We start from the raw sequence: 16822 nt of genomic DNA on the forward strand, positions 1-16822 counted from the left end.
TCTGCTTCATTCTACTATATTTCCTATCCCCATGCTTCCTCCATTCCCTTCTGTCCCCTCTGTCTAGTCCAAGATACCTCTATTCTGCCTCTCCTCCATTGTGAATTAGCATCCACATGTCAGAGAAAACATTCAGGCTTGGTTCTGTGGGGATTGGCTTATTTTGCTTAGCATAATATTCTCCAGTTCCATCCTTGGGCTCCTTTCTTCAGTGTCATTGTATCACCTATAAAACAAGGGCTCTGGGACCAAGTGACTAGCTTTTCATTCCCTCTGGCTCCCAATTTATTGAACCAAGGGTCTCTTTAGTGACTCAAAGAGAAAGAAGAGGCGGTGAAGATATTGTTAAAGAAAAGGAGCATCCTGAGGTCTAATAATGCTGCTACAACTGAAAAGTGGAATGGTCAGAGTAGGAGGGCAAGACATGAAATGCCTGCTTGTCAGGTTTCCTTTTGGACATTGTAAACATTACAGGCTCTGGTAATTTTGTCTTGTATGCAGGTCTATTTGTTTTGACCCTGTGGATGAAAGTGTGCCGTACAGTGGCTTTCAGTGTATTCAGAGTTGTGCAAAACCATCAGCACAATCAATCCTAGAGCATTTTCATAAACCCAGAAGGAAGCCCTTCACCCCTTATCTGTCACACTCCAATTTCCCCATTTCTTACGCTTCCAGCCTTGGGCAACCACTGGTCTACTTTCCATCTCTAGTGAGCAATTCTTACATGAAGCATCAGTCAATGGCAGAGTCCATATCCCACAAGGCAGCATTATCTATACACTTACCTTTGATGGTGGGAGCTGTTAGTTTGCAGTATCTGACAGGAAAGACTAAAGTTTCTAAATGTGGCTGATTAGGAGAATGAATCTCATCAGAAATAACAAGCTGAAAACAGCCACCAATTCAGTGTGTGGAAAAGTACTCTTGAGTCATTTTCAATTGTGTGCGTCAGCCATTTGCAGTCAGCCCTGACCGTACTGTACCCCTTTGCATGAGACGCTTCTCGCAGAATTAAAATCTATGATCAATGATTTGTAGGTTTTATGGTCTTATGGCACTGGTATACAGTTTACCCAGAAAAATCCCTTGTGGACGTTCTATGTGCAGCACCTTGGCAGGACAAACAGAAAACTTACAGAAAAAAACTCCAGAAAACTTGCAGCAGCAGTAAAGAGAGGTGGATGTGCACAGACAAATGCAAAATAATGTCCAAGTGCTCTTGGTGCAGCACAGAGGGGCCATGGAGTCAGTCAGCTGTGCCTGGAAAATGATGGGAAGGGGCTGTCACAACAACTCCTAAAGAAACTGGCTCTGGAGACTACTAAGGAGCATTAGTAATGCTTAGGGAATGAGAGAAGAGAATTTAGGTGGAGGAACTAGTACTTTCAAATGCATGGAGAGGGAAAAGAAGGAGAAAGGGTAGAGGAATGAGAAGGGCACATGAATTCAAAACGGCGGTAAAAGGACAACATTGTAAAGGATGCATATTTTTAAAATAAAGCTGTTTAGCTGGGCACAGTGGTACATGCCTGTAATCCCAGGGGCTTGGGAGGCTGAGGCAGGAGGATCACCAGTTCAAAGCCAGCCTCAGCAATGGTGAGGCGCTAAGCAACTCAGTGACACCCTGTCTCTAAATAAAATACAAAATAGGGCTGGGGATGTGGCTCAGTAGTTGAATGCCCCTAAGTTTAATCCCCGGTACCCCCAAATATATATATATATGATTAAAAACACAGGTATGCATCCTACTATAAAGAAGAACTGGGAATTTTAGTTTAAGAACAAGAATGATTTGTGCATCTCCTACCACGACTGGTAGGGCCCATCACCAGCGAATGGAGAAACATACCATGAGATCACAGTTCATTGTGGAAATTTGTGTCATCCCCAAAATTGCTTCTACTGAAAAGTGTGGAGCACCAATGACTCTCTCTTAGTTCTCTACAGATTTCAATAGTAACAAACCAAAGATTCTTAGGCGTCTGTGAAACACTGGGGGAGAACTCTTCACCCTTTCTTGTGGTTTGTTCCATGACTTGTCCCTCTCTATTTCCCTTCTCTCTTTGACCTTCTTTTCCACTTGTCTCTCTTCCTTTTATATACACATACCCACCCATCCCTCTGATAGAAATCTTCCAGCTTGAAAACAAAAAGATAAAAGAAAGGGGATGCATAGAAGAAAATGTTGTCCAAATAGGATAAGCACCTCCAAATAAGAAAGAAACAGATGTTCTACCAAAATCATCATCTGAAAATTTACATAACCTACTTACTTTGTCATAAAAAAATGTGAATCAGGTATTGGGGGAGTAGAAGGCTTGAAAAATAGGTAAGAGTAGAGTTTCCAGTGACAGTGTGCATATACCTAGTGTTTTACAGCTGGTGAACAAAACACTTTCACATGCATAATCTCATTTGGGCCTCTCACCAATGCTTTAAAGTAGGTAATGCTTCCATCTCTCTGTGGAAGGGGAAACTGAGTCCCAGAAATGGGTTAGAAAGTAGAGTCAGGTCTCAGAGCTGTGTCCAGTGACACCTCAGCTTTCTTTTTTCTGTGACACTCTCATGCCTACCTGGCCTTAGCAAAATGTACTTGGCATCCCATGGGTTTGTCTCTCAGCCTAAACTTTCCAATTTTTATCCCCTCAAGTCTTCTGTTAGTTTTCTTACCTTTGAAGAATCTTAGAAGTTATCAAAGAATATTAATCCATGTTCTTATAAAGTGGATTGGTCATTTTAACAACAAGCTTGATAAGTCATGGGGATACAGTGTTCCTTTTTGGCAGGCTACCAACCATAGCTTACTAACTGTTATAATTTAATTTCAGAAATAGTGATAATTACTTCCTCATTCATGCTGCCAAATCTATGGGTACTATCGTGAGCTTAAGCAAGACAGGAAGGACCAAAAAAATGATGTTTTGATCGTCACCAGGCTTTGGGGTATTTACTGGTATCTGGTTTAGAACTATTGGCAATACTTGTTCATAAGAAGAAATAGATAACTGATTATTCCACTAATTCATTGCATGCAGTCCTTAACTTCTCCATCTGAAGGAAGAAAGCGGAGAAATTGTGGAAGTACAGTTCTACAGTGTAGGATCCTACAGTGATATATTCATTTTCTAGAAGTTTCCAGACATAATAGTATACAACTGCCTCCTTATATCCCAAAGTTATCAAATAGCTAAAATGTATTGATGAAAATGGGGATATAAACAGCACCTAAGATAAATCAAGGGCTATAGCATCCCCTCACGGATGGTTCTGGCTCCTCTAAGGACCCTGCTCCTGGGCAGTGGCCTCTCACCTTGCAGTATTTCTTTCAGATCATATAAAGGCTGGATAAAATGGCAGATCAGGTCTCTGGGGCTCATTCTCTTAAGTCTGAGGTTAGTCTTGCTACATAACTTTTTTTTTTTTCCCTTCAGTGATGATTTGAAACAGTTTTTCTTACCTCGACTACTTCTTCACTACAGGCTAGTTACCATGGCAACACCTGTTGATGGCAAATCAAACATAAAAAAACATGTAATTCTGCAGTGAGGAAGTCACAACCCTATGTCCTGCTTCTCACTCCCCCACTTAGATTCAGAATATAATTGTGTTTCTTCTTTCTAATCTTGTTGTTTGCACCCATTTTCTCCTGCTGTTTTAGTTTTACATGCTAAGATGCAATCTTGTCACCCTTTGGAAGATTTGTTGTCTGGTGATTTTTACCAATAACAAAAAAAATACAGGTCTTGATCCAAGAGTTCAAAATCTTTATAACCAGTTTTTTCTTTCTCCTTTTCTCTCCTCTTTAGTTCTTCCCTTTCATCCCTGCACCCTCACCTTCCATGACCAACTAGACGGGCTCATGTTCCTTCTTTCATTAGACAGCAAAGTGTTAGAGTAGCGCAGTGCAGATGTCATGACTCACTTAAAATATCATTAGTCTGGACATCAAAACAACTAAAAATAAATTGGGTTACATATAATGCTAACTATTTCTACAGATATATTGAAAGAAACATATTCTAGATGGTCAGCAAATTGAAGAGACTTGTTTTTTAAAAAATGTACTAAACAGTCATAAACTATTAGTTGCTAGTCTCCTCTTACCGAAACCTAGCCAAATCAAATAATCTATATTTACATAAGTGTTCTGGCTTGCCTGACCTGAGTAGAGTATTGCAGGAGAATCTTTGGGTCTAAGTACTCCTCTGAAAGGAGAGAACAAGTACCCAAGCAGCTGTGTGAGCACAACTGGGCCTCCGTTTCTTTGTCCCTGATATTAGGAGTTGAGCTGAAATATTGTAGAATTTGCTTTTAACTCTAAAACTATATTACTCTAACTCTGAAATAGGTACAACTGCTAAGCAGTCTAACAGAAGCATTATTTTACACAAAGGTCTGAGAAAATAGAGGGCAACCAGGACAGTCTTAGAAGCATGAATTTGGAATGACTTTTCAAAGACAAGGCAGAGTGGATTAGTGAAGAGGAGGAATCAAAATAAGTGATCTAACATATAGAGAAAGAGAGAGTAGGAAATGTCATGTGTCCAGATAAAGGAAAACAGTTCCCCAGGAATTTTGGTCAATTCAAATTCTTACGGAATCCTTTTGAAACTTTTCTCACAAGTAAAAATTATTGAGTTTTCTCATGAATTCTGTGGCATGTTGTCTTCATAATTAGTCCCTCAAGTTATTGCTGAAAACAATATTTAAAAAATATAAATCCCCTCTTTGTTTAGTGAATTATGTGAATCTGCCTGTGATTCCAATAACCCTTTGAATTGATGTAATTGAGAAATAATTTCAGTACAACAGCTGGATTGATGTGGGGACCTTGAAAGACACAAAGGATTGAAGAATCCCTTTTCCCTGTGTGCACAACTCTGAATTTCTTTATAAAGATCCCAATTACATAGGATCCGGGTCCACCCTCCCCTAGTATAATCTCATCTTAATTATATTTCTGATGACCCCTTTCTAAATAAGGTCACATTCTGAGATACCGGAGGTTAGTACTTTAACATACAGATTTGGATGGACACAATTCATCCCCATAACAGGCTATAAAGGACAGTATGCAGGCCTGCATGCTCTCACACAGTCTAGTATTCTGAGTATGACCATCCTGTGGAGACGGAGCGATCATAATACCTTCAGTTCTGCTAATGACACCCCACCTTATAATTCATAATCTATCTAACATTCATTACGCACTTACTCTTATAAGACTCTTGTTGGGGGTGCTTAAGTGTCCATTGGTTCTTCAGTTACTTGTTTTCCAATCCATCTCCTTGACTTGCTCTGTGATTCTGAGCATTACATCTCACCATGTGTCTCGGAATTTCCCTAAGGTTCAACTTAGTACATCTAGTAGTTATTTTCCATCAGATAAATGATTGAAATGTACATAATACAGGAATGTATAGAAGGAGTCCCAGATCGTGAGAAAATGACACCGCACTGGTGTGGAGTCTTCAGGCAGCATGGGAAGTCTAAGAGCCAAGAGCTCACGTGTGTGTGTGTGTGTGTGTGTGTGTGTGTGTGTGTGTGTTTTCACACGTTTGTTCTTTCATTACACATTAGCAGGGATGTTGGTTCTAGGATGTGCCCCCTCCCTGCAGATACCAAATCTTACATAAAATGGCACAGTGTTTGCAAATAACCTGGTTTATCCTCCTATATCCTTTAAACCCTCTCTAGATTACTTATAATACTTAATACAATGTGAATAATTGTTAAACTGTATTATTTGGGAATAATGACAAGAAAAAAGTCTGTATATATTGAGTATGGCTGCAGGTTTTTTTTTTTTTTCCAAATATACTTGATCCACAGTTGGCTGAATCCATGGACACAGAGGGCCATGTGTGAGTGTGAATTGACATTTGGTAGGAGGCCTTGGCTTTGGACTGGGCATCTGCATTGAGCCCAAGAGACCAAACAAGGATCAAGATTAATCACAGTCACTGAACTTTGGCTGTTTGCAGGACCTGTAGCCAGACTAATTAGACTATAGACAATTTAACTAGTTAAGTTATAACCAATTGACTGGATGAATGACTAGGCTGTAACCAATTGAGTTGTTTTTGTACCCCACTTGCGTTTCTCAGAACCTGCTCTGGTTGTGGAAACCGCAAAATGGGGAATCTGCTTTTATTTTGTTTTGCTCAAATAAGCTTAAGTAAGTTTAATTAGTCTAAGGAATTTTCCTTTTAACTGTGTGTGTATAGAATATAGGTACATATATAGTCTTTATATATACAGAGAGACAGAGATATAGTCTTATAAACATATATGGAAAGGAAACTATAAAGTTACTTTGTCTCCCATGGCCCATTTACAGAATGCCAATCTAAGCACCCCCTACCCTCACACAGGTCCACCCATCCCTCTGAAACACAGACACTTTACAAACAACTGTCTTTGACAGCACGCAGGGCTTCTAGGCATATCCACAGAGCTCAGAGGCATCTCCTTTTGTGACCCCCAGGCAGCCCTGGCCTCAGGTCCACACAAACAGCACTGTCATTCTGCAGATTCTCTAGAACAGCAGGAAGGGAAGGGCCCGTTCCAGCCCAAAGTGACTCCGTGGCTCAGACTTCTAACTGTGAATAGATACTCATGAATTGGGAGGCCTCAAAGGCATACCCAGGCAAACTTCCATTTCCTGCCCCCACACCTTCCTCTGCTTCTTAGGAAGGGGAAGTCATCTTTATGTGTCTCTCCCCACATAGACACCCACTTACACAACTTTGCTGGGAGGGCCTGGCCACCCACAGCCCTTTACCTCCACCATCTTTGGTGATCCCAAGGCTAGAGGAAACAGGAGTTAGAGGAGCTGTTTCTCATCAGGATGTTCTGGAGGCTGATCGAAGGCCATGTGGTGGATCAGACAGTGTGGTAGGTGGCTCGCTCAACCAGGTGCCCATCCTGAGAGAAAGACAAGACAAAAAGCTCAAAGCCCTCTAAATGGCTGGCGGTGAAAGCCCCAGTGTGTGGGGGTGTGGAGACAGTGGAAGGTTCTGGAGCAGTATGTACCTTTTACTCTTTTTATTCATAAGCAAGAAACTAACATTGACAGGTGCTAAAGAAAATGAATGAATGAATGAATGAATGACTGTCCTCTTTGTGCTTGGTTTCATGTTTATTTACATCATCTAAAGGAAATATTTTTGAAATATTTCTTTTGCTACCAATTTGTAAACTAGCAATTAGAGGAGTCATTTTATGTAATGAAGCAGCATTTAAATACTGAAGCTGGTCTTTTTAATGTTAGCATTTATTCTACCTTGATGTTCAGATGTCTGAGAAGCATGCTACAGAACTTCCCCTAAATACATCAGATATAGATATTGCAAAATATGTTGTTCTTTGCCAATAAGAGAAATTCTTGTTTCTTGTTGAGTACTTCATCGTTTTAATTATTTCCCTTCTAATATTGAAACTGCAAGGAGTTTATGTCCAAGCCATGCTTAGGATTTATGCTGACAGATAAGGCTCATGCTACCTTGGTTCATTTTAAGCCTGTTTCCAGATAGCACACTTATAAGTAGAAAGTTTTTGCTAATAAAATATCATTTGTTGATAAATCAGTATATGTATTATAATTGTATCTGTGTTACCTGGATCCCAGACTGTAGATAGCATAAGAATACATGTTTAAGGATTTTTATCATCAACTCTGTAGAATTCAGGAAAAATATCTTCCTCTTAGAAAGGAAATTATTTTATAAAACTGTACCTTTGAAAGAATTTTCAGAAGGAACTATTTTCCCAGTGTCATAATCTTTTTGATGGTTAAAAAAAAAAAGTCTGATTTTTTTCTTTTTAAACCTTCATCTTTATCTCCAGGGCATCCTCTCTCTTTGGCACCTCTGTGAATTATCTTTCCTTGCTTCTTCCATTTTTCTGTTTGCAATGAGGAAAATAAAACCCAGAACACACTCCCCTCTTAATGGACTGTTGCTTTGTATCCATCAGGGATTTCAGCTGTTCGGGTGTATAAAAAAATGAAGCAGGAGACATCAGATGGCATGAAGACTAGAACTGTTAGCACAGTAAATACCAGGAAGGCTGAAAGTGTGAGCCAGAGCAGCTGAGTCAGGGCATGAGAGGCACAGCTGGGGGAACCAGCAAGAGAAACAGACAGAAAGAGGAGGGAGCTTAGCCAGGCCAAGGAGAGCAAGAATCACAGGATGAAGGAGAAGGCACTGCTGGTTATGTTTTTCCAATATTGCACAGTACCTCATAGCCCGCTACACTGTTTTTAGCCACCACTTTGGTTGCTATAACATTGAGCACTTTTAACATCATTTTATTGCATGATTGCTGTGAAGGACTGAATACTAAAATTTTAATGAAAGGAAATATCTATGGTTTGAGGTTGATTTCTATGTTATTGTTAATTTATCAAAGCCGTCGTAGAATTCAGATGGATTAATGAGAAATAGCATGCATTAGTTTGAGGATTTTTTTTTTCACCAAAAGTATATCAAATTGCTGACATTTATCATTTGGACAAATTAGATGTGTGAAAAATTAACTGGGTTAGTAGCTGGTTTGGTGGGTATATCCAGAAGGAACTGCTTAATAAATTGTTCTTTTCCTGGAAGGAGATTTTTGATATTTTCTCCTAATCCCGTCTCCATCAACGTTAGGCCTCACTTCGGTAAGAGTCTATCAGTGCATGACCTTAAGCTGGAAGAGATGACTAATATAATAAATGACAAAGCAGAATTTGGGAAAATTTTGACATTTAACACAGTCACCCAAAGCTCAGAAGCAGAACTGCCATTGGGATCCTGCAAGTGGCCTCTCCCGGGGGGAAATTGCAAAAGGACAGAAGGAGAGACGTGGTTTAGCAACATCATATTTGAAAAATTATTAGATCTTGTTTTTTTAATATTTATTTGCTCATTATAGAATCTATTTTGATATATTTATGCAAACATGGAGTATATTTAATTCTAATTAGGATTCCACTCTTGTGGATGTACACGATGTTGAGATTCACTGTGGTGTGTTCAAAAAGTTATGTCCGATTCATTCCACTGTCTTTTCTATTCCCACCCCCACCCCTTCCCTTTGTTCCCCTTTGTCTAATCCACTGAACTTCTATTCTCTGCCCCATCAACATTCAACATTTGTTTTTTGGGGGGTGGCTTATTTCACATAGCATAATAGTCTCTAGATCCATCCATTTACCAACAAATGTTGTAAAGTTACTCTTCTTTGTTACTCAGTAATTCCATTATGTATATAAAACACATTTTCTTTATCCATTCATCTGTTGAAGGGCACCTAGTTTGGTTCCATAGCTTAGATATTGTGAATTGTGCTGCTATAAACATTGTTGTGGCTGCATCACTGTAGTATGCTACTTTTAACTCCTTTGGATATATACCAAGGAAGTCAAACGTGGTTCCATTCCTAGTTTTTTGAGGAATTTCCACACTGCTTTCCAGAGTGGTTATACCAATCCAGTCCCACCATCAATGTATGAGTGTACCTTTTTCCCACATCCTTGCCAACATTTGTTGTTACTTATATTCTTTATAATTGCTATTTTGACTGGAGTGAGGTGAAATCTCAAGTGTAGTTTTAATTTGCATTTCTCTAATTGCGAGAGATGTTGAAAATTTTTTCATATATTTGTTGACCATTCACATTTCTTCTTTTGAGAAGTATCTGTTTAATTTCTTTACCCATTTGTTGATCAGGTATTTGGAGGGTTTTTTTTTTTTTTTGGTGTTAAGCTTTTTGAGTTCTTTGTATATTATAGAAATTAATGCCTTATATGAGGTGCGGGCTGGCAAAGATTTTCTCCCATTGTATAGACACTCTCTTCACACTCTTGATCGTTTCCTTTGATGTGAAAAGGCTTTTTAGTTTGATAGCATCCCATTTGTTAATTCTTGATTTTACTTCTTACACTTTAAAAGTCTTTTTGAGGAAGTCAGGTTCCTAAACTGACATGTTGGAAAGTTGGGCCTGCCTATATTTTCTTCTATTAGGTGCAGGGTTTCTGGTTTAATACCTAGGCCTTTGATCCACTTTGAGTTGATTTGTGTACAGGGTGAGAGAGAGGAGTTAAATTTCATTCTACTACATATTGATTTCCAGTTTTCCCAACATCATTTATTGAAGAGGCTGTTTGTTTTCAAATGTATGTTTTCGTCACTTTTGTCCAATATGAGATGACTGTATTTATATTGGTTCGTCTGTGTCTTCTGTACTGGTCCATTGGTCTTCATGCCTGGTTTGGTGCCAATACCGTGCCATTTTTTGTTTCTGTAGCTCTGAAGTATAAATTAAGGTCAGGTATTGTGATGCCTCCTGCTTCACTTTTCTTTCTAAGGATTGCTTTGGCTATTCTGGGCCTCTTATTTTTCCAAGTGAACTTCATGACTGCTTTTCCTATCTTTATAAAGAATGTCATTGGAATTTTTAATAGGAATTGTACTAAATCTGTAGAGTGCTTTTGGTAGTATATCTATTTTGGCAATATTAATTCTGCCTATCCAAGAACATGGAAGATCTTCCCATCTTCTAAGGTCTTCTTCAATTTATTTCTTTAGTGTTCTGTAGTTTTCATTGTAGAGGTCCTATGCCTATTTTTTTTTAGATTGATTCCCAAAAGTGTTTTTTTTTTCTTTTTTGAGGCTATTGTCAATGGGATATGTTTCCTAATTTCTCTTTCCCTCTTTCACACTTCTATTCAATGTAGTCCTTGAAACTCTAGTTAGAGCAATTAGACAAAAGAAGGAAATTAAAGGGATATGAATATGAAAAGAAGAGCTCAAACTATCTGTATTTGCCGATGACATGATCCTATATTTACAAGACCCAAAAAACTCCACCAGAAAACTTCCAAAACTCATAAATGAATTCAGGAAAGTAGCAGGATATAAAACTAATACCCTTAAATCAATTGTGTTCTTATTAGTCAAGTATATATCATGTATGTCAACAATACTATTTAGATGGTTAAAAAAATAAAAAACTCCTCTGATCTTCTGCTTCCTGAAAAAAGTATATTATATAAACCAACAAAAGTCAGGGTCCTGTGCCACTCTTCACTGAAGACTAGTTCATCTGGAAAACTGTCTTTGACCTGGATCATTTAGAAGAGGAAAACCAGAAAATGAAAATATCCGCTCCCAGTTTGTCTCTTCCTGCCTTCTCTCTTTCCTTGCTATTTGTTCCTCTTGCATGCCTTATCTTTCCCTCCTCAAATCTAAATTTTTTTTCTAGCCAAAGCTGGAAATACTTATGGTGGTTAAATGGACCCCACAGTCCCATGGAGCATGTCACTAATCACACTTTATGCCTCACCCACAGTGGAGTATTACTCAATGCTGGCTGAATTTGTTTGTTGAATTTTAATCTTCCAACCTGAAATGGTATTGTCTCAGCATGACCACAGAGATGAATACCATTGCATTCCTGGTGGTATTTTGCCATCTAAATTCAGGGGTTGGTATCCCAGGAATGACACCCAAGTTTCATAGTTGGATGTGCCGTATATCAGCTCATTCTGTTCCTATGTTTCTGGATATTGAACACTGAATAATTCACAGTGCCTGGGAGATATCTTTAATTGCTGATTAAGTGAATTAATTTTTAAAAATCAAAGTAGACTCAAGGATATTGCTATAATAAAGCCACCCTTACTCAAAGTCCCTATAGACAAAGAAGGGACTAGTAGGATTAGGTCACTCATACCACCCACAACAATGTTTCCAACATGCAAATGTCATCCATGTACTCACTATCTTTCATGTTACAATGGAAATAAACAGAACATAAGCCAGTCTATGCCAGATTCCCTTTATAATTAAGGACAGCCTCCATCCTCCAGAGTCCTGTCTCTGAGAAGCACTGTTAAATTTAAGCTGGGAATGGAAGCAATGTCAGCCGAGGCTCAGACTAGGCCATCTGTCAGGTGCAGATCTCATCCATCATGGTCCCAGTGGCCCAGAAATTAAACTGTATTTCATTTCCTCTGTGTGGCTTTAGTCAGAACAGGCCTTTAGGTTAGTTGGGTAACCATATCGTGAACTCCCAGAACGCCCTTGTTTTGTTCTTATTATGAATGTCACCATCAAGGATGAAAACCTGCTAACAGCCCTCACGAAAGCTGTCAATGGGATAGATGTCGAACTTGATGTTCCTCTGACTGAGTATATGTAGGTGGGGGGATCAGTCATATTTGAGTAGATATCTGGTTCCAGGATTTGTAAAATTCCACACAATAGAAAAATTAATATTGAATGCATGGGTTTATGCTTGATTGAATTAGTAATCATTTGCAGTGATGAACTACTATCCACATGTAGAGGTAGTCAGGCAGGTTACAGGGAACCTGAAGGAACATTTGGTCCATGCAGAATTATATTCAGATGGTCTCAGCCAGAACATGAGAGTTTTCAGTGGAGATAGGTGATCTGCTTCAGTGCCACAACTCCAGCAGTCCAGCTAGAATTAAACTTGGGTTTGCCACATTTCTCTAAGATTGATCTGGAAAATGACTGATCTTATAAAGTCCACATCCCTTGTATTTTTTTTTCTTTTTTGGTAAGAGCTGTATTGAGATACAATTCACATATTTTACAATTCATCCATTTAAAGTATGCAATTTAATAGGGTTTAGTATAAAGTTGTACAATCATCAATTTTAGCACATTTTCATCACCCCTTGGCTGTCATCATCTCTCTATCCCCCCATTGCCCCTAGCCTTAAGCAACTACTAGTCCACTTTTCATCTCTGTGTATTTGCCCATTTTGAACATTTCTTATAAAAGAGGATCATATAATATACAGTTTTTTTTCCCTTGCTGTGTGTTCTGTGTTCACAATACATCCATGCTATACCATGTGTCCATGCTTCATTCCACTTAATGGCTGAATGAGATTCTTTTGTGTGATTACAACAAATTTTGTTTATCCATTCACATTGGGTTGTTTTCTGTTTTCTGCTAATCTAGATAATGCTGCTATGAACATCAATGTACAAGATTTTGTGTTTGTAAATTTATAGTTTCTCTTGGTGTATACCTAGGACTGGAACTATTGAGTCAAATGATAACTCCATGCTTAACAGTGATGAAGAACTGCTAGGTAATTTTCAAAGTGGCTGCATCATCTTATCCTCTTAGCAACAGGCTGTTAGGGTCTGATTTCTCCATAGCCTCCCTGACCCTCATTATTATCTTAGGTATTTTTATTTTACCTTGTCAGTGAGTGCAGATGTGAAGTGATATCTCCTCGTGGCTTTTAAAACTTTTGTTCTAATTAGTTATTCATAACAGTAGAATGCATTTTGATACCTTTTGTATAATTTCTCATTCTCCTGTGGCTTTCATTTGCATTTACTTGATGATGATGTTGAGCATCTTTGCATGCCCCTCCCTCTTTCTTGTCACTGGGGATTGAACCCAGGGGTGCTCTATCACAGAGCTACATCCTCAGTCCTTTTTACTTTTTATTGTGCTTTTATTTCAAGTTGCCAAGGGTTTTTGCTATATTGCTGCCCCTTGGACTTGTGCTCCTCCTGCTTCTGCCACCCAAGTCGCTGGGATACAGACATGCACTACCACACCCAGCTCTTTGCATGTGCTTATTGGTCATTTATATATCCTTTTTGGAGAAGTATCTATTGGCCCATTTTCCATTTTACCATTTTCCCATTTTCTTTAGTTTTTTTAATTGAGTTATAAGAATGTTTATGTATTCTAGATATATTAACCAAGTGCCATATCAGGTGATTTGGACATATTTTCTCTTATTCTTTGTGTGTCTTTCACTCTCTAGATAGTACTTTTAAAAGCACAATTATTTTTATTTAGATGAAGTCCAATTTAGCTCTCTTTTTTTATTGCTTGTACCTTGGGGTACATCTAAAGCTCCACTGCCAAAATTTAAACTCATGAAGATTTACCTCTATGTTTCCTTGTAAGAGTTTTGTAGTTTTAATTCTCACGTTTAGGTATTTTCTCCATTTTATGTGAACTTTTTTATATGGTCTGAGTTAAGGATCCCACTTTATTCTTTTGCATATGGCTATTCAATTGCCCAGAAGCATATGTTGAAGTGATAGTTCTTTCCCCATTGAGCAGTCTTAGGACCTTTGTCCAAAAAAAAAAAAAAGAAAAAAAATCAACTCACCATGTAATTAAAGGACTGTGAATATGTGGGATTATTTCTGTGGAGGCTGAACTCTGTCCCATTGGTCTGTATGTCTGTCTTTATGATCGTACCATAACTGTCCTGGTTACCTCGATTCCTTGGAACATTTTTAATTCACGAAACGTCTGTTTTGAAAATGCCAAATTACATTCCACCTTTATATCATTAAATTAACTGTCAAGTTGTGTTTTTCAAATCTGGCTCTTTATTCACATTGAGTAATAGAAAAACTCTACTGAAATAATGAATATATGTTATTTCTAATATATATTAATATAATCTGTCATTTTTAAGAAAAAATATTTATTTTTATTGCAATCATTTAATTTGGATACTTAAACTACCCAGCTAACTAATTCAAGAGACTTCTCTGGGATTGACCATTATCATAGAAAACTGGAGAGGCATACAGTTGGAATCCACATCTCAATAAGCCTGAGTGGTGGGGGTTTGGAAGGAGGTTTGATTTGAAATCTAATGAAAACACAGAACAATGGCTTCAGAGTGCACTGATCTGTCAAGTACCTCTCCCAGTGAAGCCCTGTCCTCCTACCTTGCGTGATTGACAGTAGAAAGACCTGCAGTCGGGTTGGAGGCAGACAGCTCATGATTGTGTGTGTTGTTCTGATCTTTTTAGATTTATTTTGAAAAATAAGAAAATAATAATGTAGCTGAACGCAACGGCAAACAAGGCAGTGTTTCCCTCTTGATAACTGGCAGGGGAACAAGAGATGTACCTTCAGATAATATAAATAATCTCCTGACTCTGGAAGAAAGTGGCATTCAGTCTGAGGTGATAATATAGCAGTAGATGCAAATCTGAAAGCTTCATGTTCTACCCAGTGTTTTATATTGAAAATCAGGAGTTGTGCCTCAGTCTGCTAATGTCATGGAGAGGGTCTGGATCTAGTCCTCAGCCAGGATATTCTCCTTAGAGTGTGAACACATTTATTCCTTCATTCATTCCATCCTCCCCAACCCCTCCTCCCTCTCATTGGCTTCTGAGGTGGTGTCTTTACAAAAATGTTCAGTGCACAAGATGCTTTATGGAAAGAGAACCAGAGAGGGAATCAGGGATGGAGGAAGAGTTGGGCAGCAGTTGAGCAGAACCACAGACAGGATTGGCAGCAGAAAAATCAGAGGAAGACAGTCTCCTCCATTTCTGTGTCTTCCCCATTTCTAGGGCAGAATGAAGGAATGACCTGGGATTAGATCTACCAATTATCATCAGGTCCTGCTAGTCTCCCTCAATTAAAAACTTTCCAGAACTGAATCACAGCTTATCTTGCCATAGATAGCTTTCATAAATGGCTCTTTTCAAAGAAATCGCTTGTTTTTAGCTCAAATTCAGATAAGTTATTCCAGTGTTAATATTACTACAGAAACACAGATTTATTTGTCATAAACTTGGAAAAATATGGAAAGAGCAAGTAAGATAATTTGTATTTGATCAAACACTGACTTGGCCGTTGTGATAGAGAAAGTATTATATGCATTCACTGCTATTTGTAGTTGTGACTGTTGAGAAGTTAAAACATTGTGTTTGCTTTGGTTAGGAAGGAATATAAAGCTCAATATTTGGCATAAATATGCCAACATTTTTAGAGTGAGCAAGGCAAGGATCTTTCACAGCCTGTGTCCATTTTCCTTTTTTTTTTCTAACTTTCTTTTTGGTTTTAGTCCAAGAAAGAAGAGAGAGTCTCGCCATAACAAGGCTTCAAAAGGAGGTGTTGCCAGAATTTGGAATACTCTTTTGGACAAACATTGCTCCAAGGTAAATATTACCATTGTACCAATAAGGGACACAGCATTAGAATTTTCTGATTGTAGTCGTACAGCACAAAGGTTTAATTGTTTAGTCTAATACAGACCTAGGGTGGTGTGAGAGGAGAGAGAGAGAAGAAAGCAGAGCTGTTGGGGTGTCCTGCAGCCTCTGCTAAATGTGTTACCAGGAGAATGCCATCAGAATCTGGAAGCTTATTGGGCTGCACTGCAAATGTGTGGGAATGTGAGGGAAGGGGAAGCTGGACTTTTTTCTGTTGCAGATATTCACAAAAACAAAAGCAGTGGGGTTTGATTTTTTTTAAATAAAAATAGCATTTCTACCTTTATGAAATAATTTCCCTGAGGGTTAAATAAAATAAATCCTGTATTTATGACACAAGGCAGAAAACCCTGAATCATCGTATTTTACACCAACCGAAACTTACAAATAAGGTAGAGTTTAAGGAAACCCATGTTTTTCTATGAAAATGCCATTTCATTGGTTCACAAGAAATACTTCATGAATTTCTTGTTTTTAGAAGATCATACCCTTAACGTCTCTTGTGGGAAGGGAGAGTGTGTGAGAGAGACAGACAGACAGACAGATGGACAGATACTGATACCAAAGAGGAATCTGTCAGCATCGTATTGTGTTTCAGAGGACTCGCTGCAAGTTCTTTACGAATCATGAGCTGAGCAGGAATCAAGGCTTGAACAAAAGCAGCTGAATTCATAGCTTCAGCATTCATGAATTAGCTGCCAATATTTTAACACAAATTGCTGTGTTGTTTCTATGAAGTTTCCCCTGTTGTTGCTCAGTTTGTGGCGAAAAGCTGTTTGTGCTAAGCCCTAAAACTATCTGATAAAATGTCT

At 38.4% G+C, this 16822-nt stretch overlaps 1 protein-coding gene across 1 annotated transcript in view; it reads left to right on the forward strand.

The window, feature by feature from the left end:
* The window catches only part of Pag1 (phosphoprotein membrane anchor with glycosphingolipid microdomains 1), a 128283-nt gene that overhangs the window by 66243 nt on the left and 45218 nt on the right, over window positions 1-16822 (forward strand). Inside the window, exon 3 of the mRNA XM_026384740.2 lies at window positions 15866-15959. The gene's annotated coding sequence lies outside the window, so the exon portion shown is untranslated. The remainder of the gene's footprint in view (window positions 1-15865; window positions 15960-16822) is intronic.

The sequence above is a fragment of the Urocitellus parryii genome, chromosome 7 (genome assembly GCF_045843805.1).
Source record: "Urocitellus parryii isolate mUroPar1 chromosome 7, mUroPar1.hap1, whole genome shotgun sequence".
Lineage (NCBI taxonomy): Eukaryota > Metazoa > Chordata > Mammalia > Rodentia > Sciuridae > Urocitellus > Urocitellus parryii.